The sequence below is a fragment of the Balaenoptera musculus genome, chromosome 1 (assembly GCF_009873245.2).
Source record: "Balaenoptera musculus isolate JJ_BM4_2016_0621 chromosome 1, mBalMus1.pri.v3, whole genome shotgun sequence".
Classification (NCBI taxonomy): domain Eukaryota; kingdom Metazoa; phylum Chordata; class Mammalia; order Artiodactyla; family Balaenopteridae; genus Balaenoptera; species Balaenoptera musculus.
The window spans coordinates 129,700,699-129,725,032 of NC_045785.1; the positions used below are offsets into that span (position 1 = coordinate 129,700,699).

General features: G+C 37.5%; 2 protein-coding genes and 1 non-coding gene across 3 annotated transcripts in view; all 3 read left to right on the plus strand.

Moving 5' to 3' along the window:
• LOC118906666 (heterogeneous nuclear ribonucleoprotein H-like) overlaps window positions 1–24,334 on the plus strand; it is a 50,396-nt gene that overhangs the window by 24,015 nt on the left and 2,047 nt on the right. The gene's annotated exons all lie outside the window — the stretch shown is intronic.
• LOC118887697 lies at window positions 6,107–6,213 on the plus strand. Its single transcript, XR_005018127.1, has one exon. It is a non-coding gene; the product is annotated as a U6 spliceosomal RNA (small nuclear RNA).
• RABGAP1L (RAB GTPase activating protein 1 like) overlaps window positions 10,320–24,334 on the plus strand; it is a 693,841-nt gene continuing 679,826 nt past the window's right edge. The window contains exon 1 of the mRNA XM_036844645.1: window positions 10,320–10,337. The gene's annotated coding sequence lies outside the window, so the exon portion shown is untranslated. The remainder of the gene's footprint in view (window positions 10,338–24,334) is intronic.

Below are 24,334 nucleotides of genomic sequence, written 5' to 3' on the forward strand. Positions count from 1 at the left end.
ATCCTTTCTCATGAACTTAATGAAGGTTGTGTTCCATCAAAACAGGACATCTGTTGTAGGAGAGAAGTGAAAGGAATCTCCAAGATGTTTGTCAAGGGAGATCCTAGGATGATAGTTATGCAACAAGTCCAAGCTGGAGTAGGTCAGAGGCCCTCGGACAGAAATATTTAGGAAAATGAAATTAATAGTATACATTAATAAATTTAAACACCTGACAGTTTGACTGAATTAAGGATTAGAAAATTAACTAAACTTAAATGGAAATTATTAACTCCAGAGAAAGCAAAACATTTTGCAAAAATGATCATAGTTGACTACTGTTCTGAAAACATATATACTCATAATAATATAAACACTATACACTTATGTAGTCAATATATTGTGATGATGAGGAATGGGAACTGACTGTGTGTGTATGTGTTTAATTGTGATGGAGTGAGGGAAGACAACAGAGAATACCTACAACTGAAAGAACATGATATAGCGATACAAGCATGTTATTTAAAGTATGGAGGTACATATGAAGAAAATCACCTACAGTTGAAAGTCATTTTCTTTGGAAACAGTGGAAGGACTGAGGACTCTTCTTTGTTTTAAATATCTTGTAAAACTTGTTGACTTTTTTAAAAACAAGTACAAAACATTAATTGATAATCACAGCATTTCAGAGATATTATTTAGGATGCTGCAATAGTAATTTTTTTTACCATGCCTTGTACATGGTGAGTACTCTCAATTGCACTGAATCTTTTAAAATGTGTCAGAAGTTGTTGTACCAAGTCATTACTAGGCTGTAATATCCTTGAGATCAGGGATTATTTCTTATACATTTTTATAGTTCCCTCAGGACATAGTGTGGGATCATTTGCATTTTACTTGTATTAATGTGTAGGATTTTGCATGTTTTAGTCTCATGAAGAACTACGTCAAATTCCTTCATATTCTTAGTTATAAACAATCCTGAGTTGAATGTTTAACTTTACAAATAGATCTATTATTTTCAGTACTGTGAATCTAAGTTCTGCATTGCAATCAAGAAATCAACCAACAAAATTATTATGGGCAAGACAGATCACATAGTTCTTTATTAACAATATCACATTCTCTAGGAAAAGAATCTGAGAGGTTGCTCAAGGTCACCCAGAGAAATAGGCAGTACCATCTCTGCAAATCAAACTATTTGCCTAAGCCAAACTTTTGTGATAAACACACTTAGAGTAGGTGTGAGGGAAAAGTCAGAAGGGTTTATCCCACTTGAGATTAACAGGCAGTGTAGTTTCTCTTCAGCTAAAGTGTTGATGGATAAAAGACAAAAACTGGTGTGTAAATTCAGCTTTCATTTTGTTGAAAGGGGATTAAAAATAGAAAGGAATTCTATTTAGGTTTAGACAGTGAATACTGAGATATAGAAAGAACTTTCATAAAGGAGTGGGATTGAGATATTTTTTCCTACTGAAGAGTCCCAATTATGAAGCTGCCAAAATAAGTATCTTGCCTGCTTGCTTGTATTTCTGGTATCTTGATTAATCACATGGCTGTCCTACATCAGCAGTTTTTAATCTATAAATTAACAGCTCCAGAGAGTTAATATGAGATTATCCAGACACTATTTAAAGGGCCAGAGATCAAGGAAACAAAGGAGCCTCTTCATAGGGGGTATGTGAGTACTTTTCTAGTCCTTAGGTGCTTGGTAATTTCACAAAGTAGATATGGTATATTTGTCAAGCAAATCTCTTTCAACAGATTCTCCTCCTCTCCATTTGTTCCCTCTCATTATAAATGGAGCTTATATTCTATACCTCCATTAGGGGGCAGTTATTTTAAGTAGAACAATTCTACTACTTTCTGTTTCCTGTATTAATGGTTGTTTCCTGTATACAATCTTACCTTGGACATCTTAGGTTAAAAAAAAAAAAACCCACAGAAGAGCATCCCCAGGACTTCAGGGACTATAAATATAATTCAGAAAACTTTTGAAAGAATGGCATTTAGGAAAGAGTAAGAGTAAGAAAACTGCATTAATAATTACTTAAAAATCTGCCATGCAGGGCTTCTCTGGTGGCACAGGGGTTGAGAATCTGCCTGCCAATGCGGGGGACACGAGTTCGAGCCCTGGTCCGGGAAGATCCCACATGCCGCGGAGCAACTAAGCCAGTGCGCCACAACTACTGAAGCCCGCGCGCCTAGAGCCCGTGCTCTGCAACAAGAGAAGCCACTGCAATGAGAAGCCCGCGCACCGCCATGAAGAGTAGCCCCCGCTCGCTGCAACTAGAGAAAGCCCACGAGCAGCGACGAAGACCCAACGCAGCCAAAAATAAATAAATAAAATAAATACATTTATAAAAAAAAAAATCTGCCATGCAGAAGATAACCACAAACTAAAAAGGACTCATCTATTAGCTTCTATAATTTTAAATTGATTTTCAGAGATATGTCTCCTAGATAAAAATCAAAGGAAGCACTCTGCATTTTTAGCACTAAATGCTGCAAGAGTAATTCAATAATAACACTTTGCTATACTTAACACTGTTCTATACTTTAAAAAATGCTTTTTCTCATATATATTTTGAAATAGATAGTGCAGGTATTATTATCATTTATAGATTGGGGAAACTGACACATGAGAATTTAAGTGATACCCTCAAGACTGCACAATTACACCATGAAAGGCAGGACCAGAATTCTTGGTCCATTGTTTTGTTGTTTACTATCAGTAGAAACTGTATCTTTGATTAAGTACAGGCATTCCCATTTTATAGTTCAGTATATGAAGACAAGACAAAAAATCTCAATGGGTTTGTTCCAGGTCATTCTGTAAGAGAAATGAAAAGCTACAAAAAATACATGAGCACTGACTTGAAATCCTTTGCTCAAATCACTTGATCACAGTAAACCTAAGAGTGAAGGCCAAAGGGTTATGCAGAACTCATTGTCCATTACTCTTCTTAAGGTTTGTCCTCGATAAAATGTTTCCATTCAAATCCATTTCTTCTTGGCAAACACTTGTCTCCTCTAGAAATATTAAAAACAAAAGAGAGAAAAAAATTTTCCTGGGTAAATAACGGAAAGGGAACCGTCCATTGTGGCGGACAAAAGTCAGAAGGATTAAATTTTTTACAACCTAAATATAGGATTATGTTTGTCACATAGTTGTAAAAGTTATCACAGGCGTAAACTATTTTGTGGCCAAGTAATTAAGATGGTATTACAGTAACATGCTGTTAATCTGACTTTTAAAGTTTAATTTTAAATCAAAGAAACTACTATATACCAAACGGTTGCCTTAGTGTTCTTAAATAAATAATATTAGAGAATTAAAAATAATTTGGATTCTGTAGTGGAAATTGGTCATTATTTGGGCCACCTAAACTGCTTTCCTATATTTAGAGAATTCCTCACCATGTAAATCTTGGTGGTGAGCAAAGATACCTCCCATAATGGAAGTGGAAGATGTCAGATAATCACTTTCTCTCCCTCCCTTGCAGCTAAGGTGAAGGCATGTGACCTAGGCTTTTCAATCAGACATCTGCTGGACTTTTGACTCAGCCCTGAAGATACAAGCAACAGTCTCTCTCCCTCTCTCTCTCTCTCTTAACCTACTGACAGGAAACATTTCTGCAATCTACAGTTTCCAATGTAGAGGTGGCCAAAGGGCAGACTGTGTGGTCTAGCACCTGATGTCCGTGGTGCTGGCTGCGGTGGGGCGTTGGGGGGGTGGGTAGGGGGAGACCATCTTTTCACAGTTTGCCTAGCACTTACCCAGTTTTAGCATGGAAAACTCTGAATCTCTGGAAACCATTCAGCCCCAGGAAAACCAGGACGGTTGGTTATTCTAGCCAACTTCCTCGTCAGATCAGTTCTGTGGGTGGTTTATTCCTCCTGCTTAGCTTCAAGCCTAGTTTTTCAAGCCCTCCCAGCAATTCTGTAAGCCACCCAATATCATTGTTAAAGATTATGGAAGTATAACCCAATGTCCTTTTTTTTTTTTAACGTCTTTATTGGAGTATAATTGCTTTACAATGGTGTGTTAGTTTCTGCTTTATAACAAAGTGAATCAGTTATACATATACATATGTTCCCATATCTCTTCCCTCTTGCATCTCCCTCCCTCCCGCCCTCCCTATCCCACACCTCTAGGTGGTCACAAAGCACAGAGCTGATCTCCCTGTGCTATGCGGTTGCTTCCCACTAGCTATCTATTTTACGTTTGGTAGTGTATATATGTCCATGCCACTCTCTCTCTTTGTCACATCTTACCCTTCCCCCTCCCCATATCCTCAAGTCCATTCTCTAGTAGGTCTGTGTCTTTATTCCCGTCTTGTCACTAGGTTCTTCATGACCTTTTTTTTTTTTTTCCCTTAGATTCCATATATATGTGTTAGCATACTGTATTGGTTTTTCTCTTTCTGACTTACTTCACTCTGTATGACAGACTCTAACTCCATCCACCTCACTACAAATAACTCCATTTCGTTTCTTTTCATGGCTGAGTAATATTCCATTGTATATATGTGCCACATCTTTATCCATTCATCCGATGATGGACACTTAGGTTGCTTCCATGTCCTGCCTATTGTAAATAGAGCTGCAATGAACATTTTGGTACATGACTCTTTTTGAATTATGGTTTTCTCAGGGTATATGCCCAGTAGTGGGATTGCTGGGTCGTATGGTAGTTCTATTTGTAGTTTTTTAAGGCACCTCCATACTGTTCTCCATAGTGGCTGTATCAATTTACATTCCCACCAACAGTGCAAGAGTGTTCCCTTTTCTCCACACCCTCTCCAGCATTTATTGTTTCTAGATTTTTTGATGATGGCCATTCTGACCGGTGTGAGATGATATCTCATTGTAGTTTTGATTTGCATTTCTCTAATGATTAATGATGTTGAGCATTCTTTCATGTGTTTGTTGGCAATCTGTATATCTTCTTTGGAGAGATGTCTATTTAGGTCTTCTGCCCATTTTTGGATTGGGTTTTTTGTTTTTTTGTTATTGAGCTGCATGAGCTGCTTGTAAATCTTGGAGATTAATCCTTTGTCAGTTGCTTCATTTGCAAATATTTTCTCCCATTCTGAGGGTTGTCTTTTGGTCTTGTTTATGGTTTCCTTTGCTGTGCAAAAGCTTTTAAGTTTCATTAGGTCCCATTTGTTTATTTTTGTTTTTATTTCCATTTCTCTAGGAGCTGGGTCAAAAAGGATCTTGCTGTGATTTATGTCATAGAGTGTTCTGCCTATGTTTTCCTCTAAGAGTTGGATAGTGTCTGGCCTTGCATTTAGGTCTTTAATCCATTTTGAGTTTATTTTTGTGTATGGTGTTAGGGAGTGTTCTAATTTCATACTTTTACATGTACCTGTCCAGTTTTCCCAGCACCACTTATTGAAGAGGCTGTCTTTTCTCCACTGTATATGCTACCCAATGTCCTTTTAATCCACTATTGATCTGCTGAAATCGGTGAGAGCTGGTCTCTATTACTGCTACCAAGAACCTTGATCGAAACAGACACTTTTGTGTGTCAGCAGTTTGGAAACCTGCATTTCATGATGACCCTATGAATCATATTGATTTGATTTGGCTCATAGGGTTATTACAGACACTATTTGATGTTAGTGATTTTTTTTTAACATTTTGAAAAGTGCTGCAAAGGCATCAATAATGATTATTCTTACTGTATTTTTGAAATCCTGAGATGTTTCTGATGGTCGAGACTATTGTGAACCATTTTCCCTTGGTGATGAGATAAACAAACACTGACAGAAGTAAAGTTGCTGACAGAAAATATTTGAATTTCCCCACTCCATCTCATCCCGTACCCCCAAATTTATGAATGCTTATTTCTCCAGATGAAGAATTTTTAAAGCCTCCCAAAATAGAAGCAAGGGGTGACCTAAAAATATCTCTGCTCATTTATTCATTTATGGAGCATATATAAAAGTTCTTTGTCATTTCTCCTGTTAGTTAGACATCCCTCCTGAACATATGCACTTCTCATTCAGCTTCACCTTCAGGACATCATACACCTGCACTCTGATTTTTCATCCTTTGGAGAGAAAACCTTCAGTGAGGATACTCCTGTTCATAAAATGGTCATTAAAATGTTATTATAGTGCTTACTTTGACAGCATATATACTAAAATTGGAATGATACAGAGAAGATTAGCATGGCCCCTGTGTGAGGATGACATGTAAATTTGTGAAGCATTCCATATTTTTTAGACTTATCATAGTGACCATTTCAATATATCTGAATATATATAATTACTATTTTGTACACCTGAAAGTAATATGATATTGTATATCAATTATACTTCAATTAAAATGTTATTACATAAACAGTACATCTTTACTAAAGAAAAATAGAAGATACAAGAAGACAAATAGAATAGGCATCTATAATTCTGTCACTGAGAACATTTTGGTATTTTTCTTTTTTTGTAAGCATTCATGTCTACAGCTATAGAATTTTTTAAAATTTGAGAGGTCAAACTATACATACTATTTCAGAACCTACTTTATTATTAGTATTATGAATTTCTTCCCATGTATATGCATATAGATATTTTAAATGACTGCACATTTTACAATGTATAGAGGTATCATCACATTCATTAATTAACTCTTGGACATTTTCAGCTTTGTAAACAATACTATTAAAATTATATATCTATCCTTGAACATTTTTCTGATTATTTCCCAAAAATAAATATTAGAAGTAGAATTTTTACATCAGATGCTCTGCTCATTTTTGAGATTTTTCTTATATTTTTCCAGAGTGCTTCCCAGAAAAGTCCTGGCTTTTATGCTCCCCCTAGTCATCTGTGAGACTACATACTTCTACCCTCAACAACACTGAGCATTATCATTTTTAAAAAATTTTATTTATTTATTTTTGGCTGTGTTGGGTCTTCGTTGCTGCGTGCAGGCTTTCTCTAGTTGCGGCGAGCAGGGGCTACTCTTTGTTGCAGTATGCGGGCTTCTCACTGCGGTGGCTTCTCTTGTTGCTGAGCACAGGCTCCAGGCGCGCGGGCTCAGTAGTTGCAGCGCACGGGCTTAGTTGTTCCGCGGCACGTGGGATCTTCCCAGACCAGGGCTTGAACCTGTGTTCCCTGCATTGGCAGGTGGATTCTTAACCACTGCATCACCAGGGATGTCCCTGAGCACTATCATTTTTTTAAATTTTTGTTAATTTGATAAACAAAGAGATTATCTCATTTCTTCTTTTTAAAACTATCTGCTCCTATCAAGATGCCCATTTTCCTCAACGTGAATGTATGGTATTAATCACTTCATTCTGTCATGAAATGCAAAGAAGTAAACTCAAATTCTGAAAATGTATCATCCGCTCCAAGAACTGTCATTATTTCTTTTGTCACCATCACCCAGTTATTTGATTTTCACAAATTACTTCCTCCCTGAAATAGGTTTCTAGTTGACTTTCACTCTTTTATTCCCTTCTCAAGTCCTTAGATTTTTAAAATTTATTTTCTCTTATCCTATGAAGTACACTATTTTAAATACAGGCCCTTAGGAGGTTATACCTTGTATAGGAAGAAGTCAAGCAGGTAGTACCAAAATGCAATTAACCTAATCCATTTTCTCTTTAGGTTAAAAGTATTGTCTCCCTTTCAAAAAGGAAGAACATCTTTTGTCTTTTTCTTCTATTTGAGGACCATACAAACTGTTGAATAAAATAGTTACAATGCTGGTATTTGTCATAAGGTGGGAGTTTAGAGGAAGTATAATCAGTATCTTTGCAGCAGTATTTGCTGCCTGTTTCCCCAACTACTTCACTGATTTTGCTGACCCTCACGTCCACTATTGCCTCAAAATCTATCATCACCCACTTCTAAAGCCTACCTGGTAGGCGTTGCTGGCTGCTGTTAATATCTGTCACACCAGAGAGAGGAGAATGGGCGAGAAACTCTTCAGGGGATCTTAGTTGGCTTCTATATGTTAGCTCTGTTTTTAACTCTCTGCAATCAATGTTGATGACATTAGACATTTGCTTAATCTCAGTGCTGTCAGTCACCCTTTCTTTGGCTTATTCCTCTCACACCTTAGAGCCTTCTCCCAAACTACACCCTACGCTTAGAGTGACCATATGCTCTCTTTTTCTGGAGAGTCCCAATTTCAAATATTCTGTCGTATTGCCAAATCAGATGTCAGACCATATGCTTCATATTTTCTTTGGGGAAATATATTCACCTATCTATGCATCAGTTCCCTAAAAACTCTGCTCATCAGGATTTCTACTGGTTTTGCTAGACAGTTTATGGAAAATGTTATTAATCCAAAATGCAGCTCAGATGTCTTCTCCTATGGGAAGCATTCCTTCAGAGCTTTCCTTCCTTAGATGTCGCTCATATGTGCTCCCAGAGCTCTCTATTCTTCCTTCTACAGGGCACAACCCAAACCTCAGATTTCCCTCAGCCACTCATTAGAATCGCCTTCCTTGGTATATTTGGGAAAATGAAGGGTAAGAGGTGTTGCACCACATCTATTATGGATTCACCCACATGCTCTCTGCTGCTCAGAAAGGCATTCTCTGTCCAATTAGAAAACACTCTTCATTTTTCTGCTGCTAATGGATTGTTTGAATCATAGATTATAGCCCACAGCCTCCTTCCCCCTCCTGATAGTCTGTGGATCTGAGTATCTCCTAGCAGCACATTTCCCCACCTTGCATGTTTCAATCTAGAATAATACCATGGAAAAGGCATGGGGGTTTCGGGTGCACTTTCTACTCTAAGTCCAGCTGCATAGTCTAGGATCTAGAAAGAACTTTGGTATTCTAAGGATTTAGGAGACAATTATCAGATAAGGCACACATACACACATTGATCTCCCAAGGACAAACGTCAATTTCCAGAGCAGAATTAAATAAAATGCTAGAAAATACAAACTAATCCTATATGACTGAAAGCAAATTAGAGGTTGATTAGGGCAGAGGTGGACAGGGAGAGGCAGGAGGGAGGGCTTAAAACGCGACAGTGAGAAAATTTAGGGTGGGGCTTCCCTGGTGACGCAGTGGTTAAGAATCCGCCTGCCAATGCAGGGGACATGGGTTCGAGCCCTGGTCCAGGAAAATCCTACATGCCAGGGAGCAACCAAGCCCGTGCGCCACAACTACTGAGCCTGCCCTCTAGAGGCCGCGAGCCACAACTACTGAGCCCGCATGCCACAACTACTGAAGGCTGCGCACCAAGAGCCCGTGCTCCGCAACAAGAGAAGCCACCGCAATGAGAAGCCCGTGCACCTCAAAGAAGGGTAGCCTAGCCCCTGTTCGCCACAACTAGAGAAAGCCTGCACACAGCAACGAAAACCCAACACAGCCAAAAATAAATAAATAAAATTATTAAAAATATATATATATATAAAAAAAAAGAAAATTTGGGGTGATGGATATGTTCATTATTTTGATCATGGTAATAGTTTAACAGGTAATAGTTTCATATATACATATGCCAAGAGGTATCAAATTGTACACTTTAAATATGTACAATTCATTCTACATCATTTCAATCTTAATAAAGCTATTAAATTTTGGAGGAAAAAGAGTTAAAGGAGGCTGTCTCCATGCCCTCACAAAGGCTTAAAAGTCTTTCTTCCCCATAGGTGAAGGGTAAGGCATGTGGCTTTCAATTCAGGTAGCCAGGTTTGGGCCAGGTACCTGGCCTAGCCTTCTGATGATGCCCTGGATCTCTTTAGAGGAACTTTTTTTGGGCCAGCTGAGATTCCTCACTGTGACTTTAAGTGGAGCTGCCTCTTACTCCTCCTTCCTAGATCCTCATTTGCTATTCTGAAAGCAAAGGTAAGAATGAATGGGTTGAGGCTTCTGGCCACCTGCAGATGAGGAAAAAAATTTATCAATTGATTACACTGAATGGAGTCTATATACTTTAAGACTGAAATTTTTATTTTCATTTGTTTGATAAGCATTTACTGAGCACCCACTAAATGCAAGATGTTGTGGACATATTTATTGAGCAAGTTCCCTACACCTTGAATGTGGGCCTTGTGATTTACTGTGACCAATACAATGTGGTAGAAGTAATATTTTGTGCCAGTTCTTAGCCTAGGCCTTAAGAGCCCTTGCATGCCTCTACTTTCATTCTTACAACCTTGACAGTCCATGGGCTGAGCCCAGGCTAGTCTGCCAGAGGATGAGAGACATATGGCTCAGCACCCCCCCACACCCGCCCAGCTGACAGCTTGCTAAGCCCCAGAAGCAGGACCTTTTAGCTGCCAGGCTCTTGACTGCAGACGCGTGAATGAGTCAAACTGAACCAGAAGAGCTACACGTGTAATCCCAGCCCAGATTGCTGAGCCATAAAACCGTGAGTTAAAGAAATGGTTGTTTTAAGTCTTAGACACACACACTTCCTATTCTTACTGTTAGTGCTTGAGTAACTTAGTCAAATTATTTAACTTGATTGTGCCTCCGTTTCCTCATTTTAAAAATGATTATAAAACATACCTGGCTCATAGGGTTGTTGTTGTTATTAAATGAGATAGCATTTGTAAAGTGCCTTACCTAGGGCTGGGCACATAGTATGCATTCAGAATATGGTGGTAATGATTTTTTTCCTTTTTTTTTTTGGCAATGATTTTCCAAGTCAGGACCCATATCTTACTCATCTTTGTTTCTCTAACAGCTAGCACAGGGTCTTCTTCATAAAAGGAACTCAGTAAATGTGACTATTTGGGGGAACTATAGTAAATTCAATGAGTATTCTGACTATAATCTTCTTAAGATAGTACCATATGTTTACCTAAAAGGCAGTAAGAAATCATCACCTCTATCACTGTGATTTTAAAAGCAAACAGACAAACAAAAAAAATCATAGTTGTCTTCATTTCCTTGAAACTCAGGATTGATACTGAATTGCTCACTTCTTATCTTCTTGACCCCATCAGCAGCATTCAGTACCAGCTGATCATTCCTTTCTCCTTGAAACACTATCTTCATTTGGCTCCCTGTACACCCACCCTTAATCTGATTTCCCTTCTACTCCACCAGCCACTCATCTGCAGTTTCCTTTTCGAGTTCGTCTTTATCTCTTCAGCCTCTAAATGTTAAACTGCTCTAGGGATCAGTCCTTGGTTCTTTTCTCTTCTCCATTTCTATTCCCTCTTGTGGTGATCTCTTTTAGCCTATGGCTTTAAATATTGTCCCTATATACTGGCAATCCCAAATTTATATATCTGTTTCAGGCTTCTCTCCTGAACTTCAGTCTCATAAATCCAACTTTGTATATCTAAGTACCTACTTGACATTTGTATTTGGTTATTTAATAGGCACCTGGAACTTTATGCATCCAAAAATGAACTCCTGATTCTGTCCCCTTCTATTTCCTCCTAAAATTTTCCCTATCTCAGTATGCAACAACTCTATCTTTCTAGTCTTCTCTACTGTTAGAAGAACCTAAAATGCAATTCTCCTGGGGTATTTCCCAATGTTCTGCTTCAGATTACACATAGCAGCCAGGGATGAAGAAGGGGAGATGAATTGCGACAGTTACAACAATTCTCAGAAGTTGTCAATCTCAGATTGAGCCCATTCGTGATCCTCTGCCTCTGCAGCAAAATTCCCCAGTCCTACTTTGCCTTTCCTTCTGGTCATTCTAGGTGTCAGGACAGATACTATGATAAACTGATTAGTTTTAAGGTGATATTCTTCAACAAGGTTTGTGTCCTTAAAGATCTTCCTCTTTATTAGTGGGTTTCCCTGCTGGTATCTTATAACAAGCCACTTTTCCTTGCTGAATTATTCCAAGATAATATGTACATGTTAACAGAAACCTTCAGTGTCTTTAATTCAAAGCATAAACATTAGCCACCATAGCATGACCAGTTGAGAATATATTATCGGGCAAGATAGTTTTTGGTACCAGTCAAAAATATCGTACTTGGCCATCTACTTATATTTCTCATAAACAAATTCCCCCTCTCCATGGAGGCTAGTTCTGGCTCAAAAGTATCATTTTAACATTATTCTATCTTCTTTCCTTCTTAAGAGTTTCATATGCAAGGAGCCTAATTCTTTTTCTGGAAGAGTATTCCTGAATGAAATGTAGTCTCTGCCCTTTTTCATAGATTTATCTAGAGTCTGGAAGAGTACTCAAAAGAGGGGTTAATCTGCATGGGTTGGCTTACATTGCATAAAATTTCAAAATTATTTTCCATCCACTTTCTTATCTAATTCCATTACTATCCTAATTCTAATACTATTTTATCCCAATTCTATTACTATTATTACTATTGTATAGTTACCACCACTGCCTTTCATCCCTGCCATGAGCTGGGACCACATCCTTCCAAACCGATTATTTGTATAGCTTCGTAACAGATTCTCTGACTCCCTATTCTTTGCTCTGATTCATTATGCATTCCTCTATTAAAAGAAACAAACCCTGATTATCGAATCTGGACTACTTTTTCTTCCTTTAATCCTTTCGCTTTTGCTTTGTATAAGACTTTACAATTTTCAAGGAGTTTTCATATTTATTATATTGCTTAATTCTTATAATAGCCCTGTAAAGTATTATTAATCCTCCTTTAACAGACAAGGCAGCAACACATGTAGAGAGTAACTATTAGCTAAGAAAATCACATGGGCAATGTATATCAGATCTGCAATTCAAACCCAGATCTTTTTTTAAAGTATAGTTGATGTACAATACCTTATAAGTTACAGATGTATTATATAACGATTCAAAATTTTTAAAGGTCATACTTCATTAATAGTTATTATAAAATATTGGCTGTATTCCCTGCATTGTACACATACTCCCAGATCTTCTTGTTCCAACTTGAGCATTTTTAAAAATAGAGACGTTTTTTATTTGACCCAAACTGAATCATTCAAATTCTCCATACCAGGAAATTGGAAATGGTTCACAGAGACTCTGATAAGTTATTGGGAACTAGCGCTAGGAGCTAGGGTGGGCTTTTTCCTATGTGCATGTTCTGGTGTTTACTTCTCGGAGGATCCAAACTGACACACCAGACTGGAGAGAAAGAGAAAAGAAATAGATAATGAAAAATAGGAATGAAGGAAAGAATAACCTTGGTTCTTAACTTTCTGGTTCCTGGTTCCACACACTTGTGTGGCCTAGATACACTTGCTACCCATTCTTGAATCTGTGAGAAATTTCTTTTTAAACAAATTCTGCTTTAAACATTATCAAGTGGATTTTTGCTCTTGCTGCCAAATGATATTTAAAACATGTTATTCTTGGGAGTTCCCTGGTGGTCTAGTGGTTAGGATTTGGTGCTTTCACTGTCGAGGCCCAGGTTCAATCCCTGGTCAGGGAACTGAGATCCTGCAAGCCATGTGGTGTGGCCAAAAAACAAACAAATAAACAAAAAACAATAAACCCCTAAATCTTAAAAAAAAAAATGTTATTCTTTCCACCCATTTTTTCCCTTCTTACCTCCATGTCTTTGTTCATGACATGCCTTCTGCCTGGAAAACTTTCTTATTCTATTCTCTCTCTTTCAAAATTCTGCCATCCTTCAAGTCCCAGTTGAAATACCATGTCTCTCTGTCTTCCTTAATGACTTCTTCATTCATTCCTGGAATGAACAATCACTCTGTGTAACTATAGATTCAATTTATATCAACAATATAATACTCATCATAAACTGCTTTATAGAATTATTTGTGTGTATGTCTCATCTAGCCTACTGTTGAGGAAACCTCTTGAGCGTAGAAAGCATAGCATATTAATTTTTTTGTCCCCTCACTGAGCCAACACAAGGCAGTTGTTCAAGTATTTGTAAGAGGATATACAATGAATGAATATACAAAGACCTTGACCCACGCAGTTCTAAAAGGGACTGAGGCCTAAGGCATATCTGGATGTTAAAAGTGGAGCCATCTGTGATATACACCTAACTATTCTCACAAAGTCAGTACCAATGGATTTTCCTATTGGCTTATACTATATTTGGAGTGAGATAATAAAATTACTGACCTAATAGCTATTTAAACTGTTGGTGCCTCAAGACAGAACAGAGGTGAGATGAGTCAAAATGGTTAATAGCCTCCTAGATGCAAAGGGAAAAATTTAGCCCAGAATTTCCTAAACTGCGTTCAGTTCTGAGATAAGAAACAATAGCCATTTATTATAGAGCTTATGGTTGTATAGTGAAAATATTGACGATGACAGTAATATTGATTTCTGAATTTATTTAGTATTTGTATCAATAATTCCTGCACACACAAACAATATTAACTCCAAATGTGACTGGCAATTATGGTTAAGAAGATAATATTTTATCTATCTATCACTACACATATACATATGTCACTATGGTGAAACTACTTTATAATTATTAAATTTTTATTACAATGCATTTTTAATTAAAAATTTTTTTTTTTTTTTTTTTTTTTTTGGTCTTGCCACACAGCATGCAGGATCTCAGTTCCCTGACCAGGGATCGAACCTGCTCCCCAACATTGGAATTGCAGAGTCTTAACCATTGGACTGCCGGGGAAGTCCCTAAAATGCATTTTTAAACATTATATGGCTAATATTTTTTAAACTCTTTCATGAGATGGTTTGTACTGTGAGCAGTCATAGCTCACACCCTCAACACGCTTGCCCTTCTCTCCTTTGGTATTTACTTGGCAAAACTCTAAGCCTGCTGTAATACAACTTCCCACCTCCTCAGTGCCTGCACCTAATCAGCTAGAGAAAAAAAGTCATCATGCTGACTGGACTCACTTTAAAATTATGGCCTCAAGTTTCAAGTGGATTCTCAGTGTTACCCAGCCATTCTTTACATTTCCCTAGTCATTTGTCTCTCCCATTCTTCCAGATGACGCCATTCCCCTCAAGAATCTTCCTCCCTTCTCCCTCTCAGCTGATGACCTTTCTTTTTATTTCTGAGAAAAAAGCAGCAGTCAGAAGGGAACTGTCACAGCTTCTCACCACTAATTCCACCCACCTACTTGCATTTCACCTTCCCTCCTATTATGAAGGCTGAACTGTTCCTGTTTCTGTTTGAATCCAAACTCTCCTCTTGTGCTCTGGGTCCTACCTCCTTTTGCCCATTCAAGAACTTTGCTCTTAAAATTATCCCATCTCTTTCCTGTATCAATTTTTCCCTCCCTGTGGGATCATTAACACTAACATACAACTATATTTAATATCTCTTAATTAATAAAAGAAACCCTCTCCATCTCACAACCCCCTTTAGCCACTCCCCCATTTCTTTACTCCTCTTTACAGAAAAACTCAGAAGAATTTTTCATATGTGCCGTCCCATATCATTAACTCTCATTCTGTTTTGAATTTACTCCAATTACATTTTTTCCCCTCACCATTTCACTGGTAATACTCTCATCAAATATACCTTTGCTCTCCATATCACTAAACCCAATGATAAAATCTTCTTCATTATGCTTCACCTTTTAGTAGTATTCAGTGCAGTTGACCTTTTTGCAACACATTCTACTTTGGCTTCCAAGAAACTTCTCTCTCCTGGTTTTACCCCATCTCTGGATCCTTCTTCACAGTGTACTTTTTTTGTTCCTCCTCATTATTTTGACAAGTAAATGTCAAAGTTGGAGTTCCCCCAAGGCTCAGTTCTCCTCTGTCCTCATTTCCTAGGAGATCTAACCAGTTTTGTGGCTTTGCAAACTATATATATGACTTTTCCTCTTTCTTTTACTTCCTTTTCCTTCCCAAAGCCATTAGGTAGGATAGAGCAAGGCTGGCATTGGGTTTGAGTTGGGAAGAATCAGAGAGCTCAGAGAGGGGTTTGGGGGCCATATGTGAAAGGAGGTGCCTATATTAGAGGACTGCCGAGTATGGACAGTCATAGACTGATTGAAGCGAGGAGGGTACCCATGCAGAGGGGCAGCCTGACACGGGCTATCAGGGATCCACACAGAAAACTGGCCATGCATGAGGGGTCAAAGCCTCAGCAGTATGAGGAGGACATTCATATCGTAGGGGCAGACAAGAGTTGTTGTCAGAGCCTGAATGGGTGAGGAGGATATCTATGTAGAAAAGGGAGTGGTGGTGACTCTGGAAGATCTGTTACTTACCAGGGAGTTGATTACATAAGTAAATACATTAAAAAGTTGGAACCAGGTTTCCCACTATCAGATGGAAAAAAAAGAAAACTAGAATAAACATTGTGGTGTTGGATTATTATTGGAGGTATTTGTGTGAATTCATGATTATATATCCAGAAAGATGATAGATAGATAGATAGACAGATATAAATAGATATAAAATAAATATAGATCTAAAAGTGTATATGTGGTTTTTACCTCTATATTTCCTAGCTCTGCCCACTGAAAGGGCCTGGGAGTAACAACACCCCAATACAATTGAGCACATCTATTCCCCAGATTTTGGCTTCTAAATACCATTCTCCACAACTGTAACCAGGCTTCTTGGAGAACTGGCTGATTCCAGTACTGGGGCAGCAAAAGTGCAAGATAAGCTTGGAACATCTTGCTGAGCCAGAAAGCAAAGTGCTCCAGGAATGATGGTGGTGGCGGGGGTGTATATCACAGAATCCAGCCTGAAAGGTCTCCATGGGCAAATCTGGTCCATTTTGAGCATTAAATTAAATATTGATGGAAATAGATTACAACCCATTACATAAAATAAGAAACCACGAGTCAATATATGGAAAGCTTTGACTAAGAAAGAAGAGGAGGTCTTTGAAGTAATATCCCTCAAAAGGCAGAGTTTTAGGGGTGAGTAATGGTGGTTATATTTTATGCTGGTTAGAGAAAAAAGTAATAAGGTAATCATGCCAGAGATACAAGTCTATTATATGCCTGCACGTTTTCTTTTCTTCTTTCTGTTTATCCACTTAGAAAAAAAGGAAAGTCTTTAGATAAGAGAAAGTTAAAATATGTAGAAGCAAGATGTAGAGAATGGACATATGGACACCAAGGGGGGGAAAACCGCGGTGGGGTGGGGATGGTGGTGTGCTGAATTGGGCGATTGGGATTGACATGTATACACTGATGTGTATAAAATTGATGCCTAATAAGAACCTGCAGTATAAAAAAACAAACAAACAAAACAACTAATACTAAACTTTCATTGGGTTATTTGTATGGAAATATGTTAATATAAATGTTTCAGACATTAAAAAAAAATGAAAAAAAAATATGTAGAAGCAGTAACACATATATCAAGAAGGGCTTTTGATTCTTAAAGAGGTGTTTGATTTTAAAGAGGGCCACCAAATATGTATTCTGAAAGATTTTTTTACTCTGAGAGGAAGAATTTAGGATTTGTTAGAGGAAGGTTTCTTAGTTCTGAAAGTATTCATGGTGGAGTGGGGAAGAGGATGTAGGAATTCAAAGAAACTACTGATAAGTTACCGATCAGAGAGAAAAATACCAAATTTTACTTTGAATATAAGTGACCACTTTGTGATTATTATCACCAGCTTATATTCCTGTTGTTCTAATAAAGGATTTTATTTTTTAAATCATAATTTTTTGGAAAATATGCTAGTTTTCTCTTGGTTAAACGAGTATCTGAAAAACCTGGCTCTTTGAATCCTGAAGCTGTAACAAATGTAACAGGAAGTTGCATAGGAAATTGTGACTGAAGCACTCCAACACAACAGGTGTGGTTTTTCAGAGTGAAGTACCAGACCACCAAGCAGAAATTTCAAACAAATTTCCACTGATTAGATGGTTCTTAAAAACCACAAGGGTCAGACAGCTGGATAGTGAGACTGCATTTGCGAAGAGGCATTCTTTAGAGAAAGCCATGCTGTGCATCCTAAGCCCTCTCACAAAGGTAAAGGAGGAGAGGGTGCTTGCCCTTTCACCTCCAGCCTAGTGAGTGTGGAATCTTACAGGATTATTCAGGGAACCGTGGTGGGAAGGAAGGAGAATAAAGGACTGAGGTCTGACTCCCCCCAACACTGCCCCGGGAAAATCTAGACGGCCAGAAAGAGATGGCCTGGCAGACTCTTTGTTATTGGAGAAGCTATACCCAATAGTACTGGGACCAGTAAGCTCTCTTAGAGTTTGTCAGGACAAAGGATGCATAAAGCTTCCTACAGAGCAGATGTGGGCCACGCAAGGGAGAAAGAATCAGTCCAGAGATCTTTTTGACTCCTGTCCAAGAAGAACTGACTAAAACGTCAGTTGGGCTCTGACAGAAAGAACCAAATGGTGTGGATGTCCAAGAAATCTGAGGATAAGGGAAAAGTGGCAGCAAGAGGAATAGGATATATGCCCAGTGTCAGGAGTTATTGGAGGAGCTGTGGCTTGATTGGTCAAGCATGTGAACTCCTGAAGACAAATAATCCGTTTTAAACATCTGTGAGTCCCAAAGAATACAAAGTCATCTTACTATAATGCCAGCCAATTAAGGGACATTTCTGCTCCCTTTTCCCTATTCGTTCCCTGTACTCCAACCCAGAGAGTCAGTAACAACAGCTACTGAGTAGGGAAGAAAGCAAGTAGGAAAGAGAGAAGCAGCTGACCACATTCCGTTTCTCTAAGGCTTTCCTTTCTAAATGTCAAACTGAGGCTGAATTTTGTGATTTAAAGTGATTGTAAGATAAGTGAGCAGAAAAGTCATGAGACTTGCTGGAATTTTCTTCTTAGTGGCAGAGGGTAAAAATCACCCCTCTGAATTAATTTCAAGAGAACAGTTATGTTTTGACTATATCTCACAAGTCACACTATCTCAATGTAATGAGTATACAGATTTTCCACTGTACGGTTAGTGGAAACCTTTCAGAACTCGCAGGTTCAGGTTTTAGGAGGAAATAAGCACTGCAAACCCAAATTTATAAAATAAAAAATTTACAATTCCTGTATTAGTTTTATTCACCAGTCACTACAATAGAATCCTGAAATAAATGAATATAGAATATTCAAACCTTATGGAAAAATAAATGTAAAATTTGAATGAGAAAGTTCAACCTCCCTAAGGCAGAGAGAAAATTCAGTGTACTTTCAGTAAAAAGAATATCAAACTCAAATCGACATAAAACATGCATTTTAGCCATGGTTATTAAGACAAAATAATTACTGAAATTCTCATCCAACCTTCCTGTATCAGCTATCCTAGGTATAATGGGTCTAAATAAAGAATTTCAATTTTAAAGGAATTACAGTATTACGAAACTATTTTAACTATTCTAAAATCATGTGAATCAATGAAGGAGTATGACCTTAAAATAAGGTTTAAGTATTGTAGCAGTGGTTAGATTTAGGTTCAGCTGCAGTGAGTAAAACCAAAAATAAAAAAATAGTAATGGATTAAAAATACAAGGTTTCATTCTGTATAAATGAAGTTTGGAAGTTGGTGTTCCAGGTGGGTTGGAGGTTCTACAAAGTCATCAGTTCATCACTCCTTCCAGTTCATCTAAACTGCTCTGAGTTCATTACTTCACCATTCCTATGGTGTGCATTTGTACTCTCGTTCAAGACGATTGCTAGATTCAACCACCACATCTATGTTCAGGGGAGCAGGAGGAATGAAAGGAGAGGAGCCCATTCCTTTTCTTTGAAGATAATTTCTCAGTTACTTGTCTTTTGCCAGAGTACATAGCTGCAAGGGAGTCCAGGAATTGTAATCTTTTAACTATGCACATTCTAATCTTGAATAAATTTGGGATTTTGTTATTAAGGTGGAAAGAGAAAATGAATGTTGAGGCAAGAAGTTAGGAGTCACTGGCATAGAGGCAAATATATTTCTTCTAATAAAGTAGCTAGGTCAAGTATTGATTGCTGATAAATAAGAATTATTGATAGAGATCCTTAATTGTATTGTTGATACAATTTTTAAAAAATGCTTGCTTTCTCTATGCAGAGAACATTTCTGTCGCTTGCAACCAAAGAAAGTAATTTATGATAAATTATCAGGAAACTCAGTAATTTGTTATATTACTTAAGTTCTCTGTTTCATTGAGAAGAGAAGCATTTCCAAGACAAATGTATGAATGCATTTTCAATTTTTCAAACAATAAACATCTACTAAATGTTTGGGTACTAGGGAAAAAAAAAAGACATGATTTTTGTCTTCAAAGAGATAAAATCTAGTGGAGATAGTCATGAAAAAATTTAAAGGTAAGAAAGTGTTATAGGTGCTGTAAGGAAGTATGTACCAGGTGTTGTGGGGATACAGAAGAGAGAGATATTAGTTCTACAAAAGAGATTGAAGGGTATGTATCCAAAGTAAAGCACAAAGTGACAGTGAAATTAAATTAAAAATTATTATGCCATTTTAAATATACCAAACGGCATAGAGAATAACATAATGAACATCACTCATTCTCCATTTATCTTATGAAATAAGATATTATGAATATGATCACAGGATATACTTTTTATGAAAAATACTCCTCAACTTTGGTATGAAGTTTGAAATTATTAGCAATGATGTATATAGGTATAAATATCATAAACAAATGATCTTCCACTAGAGGTTGTTATTGTCATCAAATCAAAGTATAAAGAGTAGTGAGAATCTTCCTGAAATTGGAGAAGTATTAGAGAAAGTGTTGGGAATCTTTTAATATATTCTAAAGCAACAGTGTCATTTGATAATTCTCAATTACTTTAATGTTAGACTCTCATAGAACTTTGACATAAATCTGTTTTTCAAATTTGCAGCTTATTTTTTAATGTGGCAAAGAGAAAAGGGACTAAAAGAATGTCTTGGGGGAGGGGTGGGAGGTGGTGGAGAGGGTGGATTTCCCATGAAAGTATTTGTAATTTTTGAAGTTGCTTAGAACATATGTATTTAAGGAATAATTACAAAACACATGTATTTAAGGAATATTTCTGGGACTTCCCTGGCAGTCCAGTGTTTAGGACTCCATGCTTCCACTGCAGAGGGCACGGGTTCAATCCCTGGTTGGGGAACTAGGATCCCACGTGCCACATGGCAAAAAAAAAAAAAAAAAAAAAAGAATATTTCTTATATGTCCAAAATCTAAATTCTAGTCCTCTGGCAAGTACTTCAAGGGAACTTGGGGTCACTGCCAAAGCTATGTTTGCATGCTTGGGGTCAGGAGTTCATCAGGGAGCAAGAACTCTGCTAAAATGGCTGACATCACATCAACACACAGGCAGGCTCCCCTCTTTGTATAGTTTCTTTGCATTGTTAAAAAATAGAGCTCCTTTTCAATAGTTTCTTTATATTGTTAAAAAGGAGTTTTTAAAAAAATTTGTTAAAAAATTAATCAAATTCAGAATAAAATGGCAAAGTCAGAAGTTGGCTGACAAAGACTCTCTACATTTCCAAAAATATTAACATGCTAGATAATAATGTAAAAAATTGAAAAAAATATATGTTGACAATTTCAATATTTTGAAATCAAAAAAGGGGAAATTGCCAGGTTCTAGAAAAAGGAAAACAGAAAAATGGAGTATTAGAGGGAGCTGAAGCCAAGTACATGCTGAAGCCCAATGGCTCACGCGGATACTGGAACTGGAAGCATGTCGTGAGACTGGAAGACTAAAAAGCAATGGCTATTGATACAGGAACAGCGAGGATGAATCTCAGAGTAATTCCACTGAGCGAAAGAAGCAACACCGAATAGAATACCTATTGTGTGATTCTATTTATAGAAAACTCTAGAACACGCAAACTAATCTAGAATGACAGCAGATCAGTGGTTGCCTGAGGATGGGGGAATAGGAGAGACAACTTACAAAGAGGCACAAGGAAACTTTTTTCAGAGATAAATACGTTTGCTGTCCTAACTGTTGTGATGGTTTCACAGGTGTATACATGTCAAAACTTGTCAAATTGTATACTTTACATATGTAGAGTTCATTGTATGGCAGTTATACTGCATGAAGCTGCAGTTAAAAAACAAACAAACAAAATGAAGATTCAAGCAATTTAAGCATATCCTCCTTCCTATTTTTATTTATGCAATATATTTGTTGAAGGAACTTGGTGGTTTGTCCCATAGAGTTTCCCACATTCTGGATTTTATTGATTGCAAAAAAAAAAAAAAATCCTTACCTTTTAGAATTATATAATGAAATATATATTTATCTTTTTTTATAGGTGAAATCCATGTGAGGGGTAGGGAAGAGGAGATTGGCCATATGGTGATAATTGTTCAAGCTGAATGATTGGCACATGAAGACATTATACTATTCTCTCTACTTTTTATGTGCTTAAACATTTTTTGTAATAAAAAGTTAAAATAAAACAAGTCCCAAGTCTCACCCCAGAGTTACTGAATCTCTTCGGGGTTGAGTATAGAAGTCTGCATTTAAAAAATAAACTCCCAAGGTGATTTTGTTATACATTAATGAGGATCACTGCCCCAGACCAAGAAAAGGACTCTGATAGTGAAGTGAATTTCAGACTCCTGCCACAAGGCATGGGAATAGTTTTTGGTAGGTGTCCTTTTCATTTCTTATCGAATCACAAAAGTAGTACATCAGCTCTTCTTCTTCAGAGAGATAGTTATGGCTCTGCTTGCCTCTTCTACTGCTGAGGAAATTTTCTTATCCTTATATACATATTGTTTGATTTCGTTCTTATTCAGTCTTAAAAGGGTGATTATAATATTGGTTTGATTTATCATATAGGCTTAGTATGATTTGCCTGAATTACTCTGAATTTCAGCCCTGCATAGAACTGTGAAATATAAAAATTTGTCTTCTATATCTGTAGTTAATTCTATTACATCTTTGCTGTCTCTGTGATTCCTTCCTTCCTCAGGTTCCCATTGTCTCTTTTTCTATCTTCCCACTAGTAAAAAAACCGTATGATAAACTCATTTATACAAGATTACTGATTAGAGTCATGAAGTGCTCTTCTCAGGGTAAGTTGATTTAAATAGGGCATAGGACTGAAGTCAAAGTTTTAAAAAAAAGTATAGTGAAGGATTCTAAGGCATAAGTTAACCTAGTCAGGGAAGGATTTTGGGGTGATGGTGGTGAAGTTCCTTTCAAGATCCTGTAAAATTTTATCACGTAGGTTGTTACCTATTCATCCCATTGGAAGTGTATCCTTAAAGAGTCAAATAATGCAACTACAGCCTTTTCTTCTGTAACATGCATGGAAAATTTAGCTTTGGCTGCAAGTAATAAAGAGCCAACTTCAAACTTTCTTAAGTAGCTAAGAAAATTTATTGGCTCAGGGAAGTTACTAAATCCAGAGGAAGGTGGTAGGTTTCAATCTGGGTTCAAGCTCTTGCACCATGTGTCAGCTTTAACTGCAGGCTGGCTTCCCTCATGGTAGCAAAGTGGCTACAATAACTGTGGGACTCACATGCATCCATCACACCAGGCAGAGAGAGAGAGAGAGAGAGAGAGACAGAGAGACAGAGAGACAGAGAGACAGAGAGAGAGAGACAGAGACAGACACAGAGACAGAGACAGAGAGAGGACTTTTCTTCTCCCAACAAACACAAGATCTGGCCTTCCTTATGACTGGACCAATTTAGACTTGTGTTAGTGTCGATCACTGACAGAGTCAGGTGAGGACCTGATTAGGCTGATTATGTACCTCAGTTAGGGTCTACACTTGGAGCTGGAGCTGGGCCTGTTCCCATTCAAATCATTAGCTAACTTACAATTGCAGAGGGGTGGAAATGCACACTTGGGTGGGAGTCAACCAATAGTGCTCATTATAAACGCAATATAATAATATTCCACTCCATTAAATACCATAGTTTAAACTCTTCCATTTTTGTTCAACGTTGAACTTGTTTCCAGTTTTTGATACAGTATTATGATATTTTAAATTTGGAATTGCAGACCCACATGAAGGAAACAGAGCAGTGTAAGGTACAATAAGGAATGTAAAGACTCTGGAAAAGAGACAAAGCATGTCCTGTAGCTTACTGTCCTCATGTGAAAATGTAGGCCCACTGTTTCCAAATCTTCCACTTTTTAAAAAGAACCCCGAAAAGCATGTGAAATCTTCTGGCTTTTAACTGTGGCTAATTTTTTAAGCACCATGCAGGCCAAGCAAAATGCATTTGTGGGTTAGATCTGGACCTAGGCCACCAGTTTCTGTCATGTTATGAATCGTGTTAGAACATTTTATAACACCTCCCCTCAAAGTAAGAGCTTCAGTCCTTTCATGGACCAGGGCTGCTAGTGTATGCTTAGTACTAAGAAAGTCATAGTGGGGAGAGAAGTGAGCATCACACATTATAGGAAGAATGCTTTGTTATTAGTTCTTTGGCATGTACTTAGAACTGTTTTTCTGGTAGTGAGGATGAGTTTGTACCAAATCACCTTCACTGTCTCTTATCTAGGTTCTCTTGTGACTTGTCTCTTATCTAGGTTCTCTTGTGACATCTCTTATCCAAGTTCTATTGTGAGGAACAGCTCGGTTTTACAGAATGA